The sequence below is a fragment of the Pinus tabuliformis genome, chromosome 4_1 (genome assembly GCF_031772625.1).
Source record: "Pinus tabuliformis cultivar Carrire ecotype Pingquan chromosome 4_1, CPIR1, whole genome shotgun sequence".
Taxonomy (NCBI): Eukaryota; Viridiplantae; Streptophyta; class Pinopsida; order Pinales; family Pinaceae; genus Pinus; species Pinus tabuliformis.
Genome location: NC_142303.1, coordinates 421,237,464 through 421,240,965, shown reverse-complemented (window position 1 = coordinate 421,240,965; position 3,502 = coordinate 421,237,464).

Here is a 3,502-nt window from a genome sequence, read left to right as displayed (position 1 = left end):
AGTTGTGATAGCAAATGCACTAAAGGTCATAAGTGTGCTGAGAAGAAATTATTTTACATAGAATATGAAGAGGAGGAAGAAAAGGATCCAGAAACATCAAAATAAGAAGATATACGCCAGGACCCCACCCCAGAGAAAGAAGAAATGAATCAGACCATATCTTGTAAAGCATTGGCAAGAATTACCACTCCTCAAACTCTCAAGATAGAAGGACATATCAAGAAGAAAAAGGTGCAAAATCACATCGAGAAAGAAGAAATGAATCCAACCATATCTTGTAATTCATTGTTCGAAATTACCACTCCTCAAACTATCAAGATAGAAGGACGTATCAAGAAGAAAAATGTTCAAGAAGTGAAAGATCACATCGAGCATCAAGAAATGAATCCGACCATATCTTGTAAAGGATTGGAAGAAATTACCACTCCTCAAACTCTAGAGATAGAAGGACATATCAAGAAGAAAAAGGTTCAAGCAGTGAAAGATCACATCATGCATCAACAACAAGTTCTCCAACTTCTAAAGGATAATGCCACTTCCGTGCAAAATCAAACGAAACAACAGGTAGATCAACATCGTAGTGAAAAATGTTTTGATGTAGGTGATTGGGTATTTTTACTGCTACATCTCAAGCAAGCTATTTATGAGAAGGAAATGTTGGCAATACTACATGCACTTAAAAAATGGCGACCTTACCGAATGGGAAGACTCTTCAAGGATCAGGATGTGGAAGCATTGTTTTGTGCTATTTATATTATCCAACCAGATTGGATAAATGAAGCAAGGGATGAATGGAAGAAGGACGAAGAAGTATGGCCACTTATTCAAAATTTGCAAAAGATCCCAATTCAAACAATATTGCCAGAAATTGAAGAGGAAGGAAAAATCATATTGGAACCTGGAGTAGTCACAGAAATAAGAACCCGACAGCTACGAAATCGATCAATTTCAGAGTATCTCATCAAGTGGAAGAACTTACCCGTTGAATATTCCACATGGGAGGACAATAATTTTATACAGAAGCATCAAGAACTACTCAAGCGTTGAGGACAACGCTTTTTGAAGGAGAGGGGCATGTTAGGCCCCTATACTACTAGTGTAACCCCTTATTGTTATTAGTATAACCCACTTATTATATTGATGTACCCATGTAGTGCCCATATTGTTACTATTGTGCCCCATAGAAGCCCACTATTGTTATTATTGTGCCCTTACATTATTATTGTTATGTCGGCTCTGATTATGTTATGACCTCTTAGACTCCTATATATAGAAAGGAGGTCTTTTCATTTGTATCATCCAAGAATTGTTCATTTATGTAATGTAAAGGGGGTTTCCCCCTCGAAGAGGCTGAATTCTAAGGCATTGATCTATCTTTTCTATCTTTTCTTGAGTTGGTATGTAAGGGGTATGTATGATTCCAAGAAGGGAGTCGTAATACAAAATGTGTAAAAATATGGATAATAGCACTAGGTTGAATGTTCTCTCTGAAATGTTGGTATTAGGGGGTGGTTTAACGATGACCACCAACACTAGAACACTCAGTGCAGTTCTCGGAACTCTTCCAAGTCTGGCAAGAAGCTGAAATATTCTGCCAGAGGAAGTGTCCCTAATGCTTTGGAGAGGAGACCTTCAACGTGGAAAAGGGAGGTCTACAACCTGCAGTGGTTTAAGGATGACCACTAACTCTGGAATGCTTAATGAAATTCCTGTAACTCTTCCAAAACTTGTAAGAAGTTGAATTCTTCCATTAGAGGAAGTGTCCCCAATTATTTGAAGAGTGAGATCTCACCCTGCATAGATGGTTTAAGGATGATTGCCAACCAATGGCATTCTTAAGGGCATCTTTGTCTATGGAGACAACTCTGAATCTCATATGGAAGGTTGTGGCTCAGGCTCGCTTGATGTGGCTTTGAAGCTTGTAGATGACCATATTCCCCCCTTGTCAGATACAAGTTGAGATGATGGAGAAAACTTAACTGCGATTCTTTTCAATACTTTAGAAGGAATTTTGACATATGACTTAAATATCTTCTTAGTTGTTGAATCCCATTGCCAAGAACAGATCCATCCAAGATGAATCTTTGTTCTTGCAGGAGGTTTGTTTCCGAAGCATCTATTTGAATGATGAGTGGTTTTATGATAGAGCTCACATGGATGAAGATCAAAACAATGATCTTTTAGATGGCCAACTTGATCGCAATGTTGGCACTTAACAATATGTTGTAGAAGAGGACTAGAATCTGAAATAGCTGAAGGTGAATTTTTATGAAGAAACCCAACCCTTTGAAATTTAATGGGCTTGGAATAGTCTGAAATATGAAAGGACACATCTTTGTCATATCCAAGACCATTTTTGTGCTTGTTATGGACAAGATCTTCCCACGTTCTAATGATGGGCTTGGGAAGTGTAGACTCAACTTCGGCATCTGCATATAACTTTGTTGCTTCATTGGGCACTAGATTTGAATCAACTACAACATTATTGACATACTTCTTATGGGAGTCTGTTTCAATGTTCTGAACAGAAACACGTTTAGAATGATGAATCCACTGCTATAATTCTTCTTGATGTAGCTGAGATTCAAGCTTCAAAAATTCAATCTTGTCTTGTGCATTTTGCAAGCATGTTCGAATGTCAGATAGGGTGCCTTTTCCAATTTCGATTTTATCATGAGCAATGGAGTGTATTAAAGTATTTAGCGCCTCTAATACATTAGTAATTTTAGTCATTTTGTCAAAACTCAACTTCAACAAATGAAAGGATTCAACAATGTCAATTTATGATCCATTCTCTGAACTCATCATTAAACACCTTTTTTTTCTAAGTCAACAAGCAATAAGTTTATTGCAACTTCATTAATAATGCACTTTTAGCATATTACAATATCAATGCTTCATCAACATATAATGTAATATTAACAATCAAGATGTAATATCAGCGCAAACATAGAAATGCAAGTCTAATGTTCTCTAATCCAATGGTCGGTGTTTAAAATATTAAACAGCAACCTCAAACAAAATATGACATCATTGGACAAACAACTCAACTTCCATGTGCCTGGAATGGGTATACATATTGTTTGCCTTTTCCCATCAAAAACTATGCAATTAAATTTATTTTTTTCTATCAACAACCTATTTCACTAGCACACCTTTGAGTGCTTTCAGCCCTCTAAATTCTCAATGTACCAAGGGATGCATGTGCTCCAGTTTTTAAGTCAAGATTACTTTACAAGTTTGATGAATGTGGTATAGCTAGAGTCCACAATAGGGTTTGAACCTCACTCCAGCACTATTGTTGACCCTCCATAGGCTTCCTCCATGAACAGAGACCAAATCAACACTTATGCTTTCAAATTCTTCAATGTTGCATTGCAAATATAATTTCAAACACACGTTCCAGAATTGGTTCAATACAACACCAACTATTTTCCTTTGCTTGAACAAGGAGGGAATACGCACAACAAATGCACACAAAGACCACATGAAAACATACCAA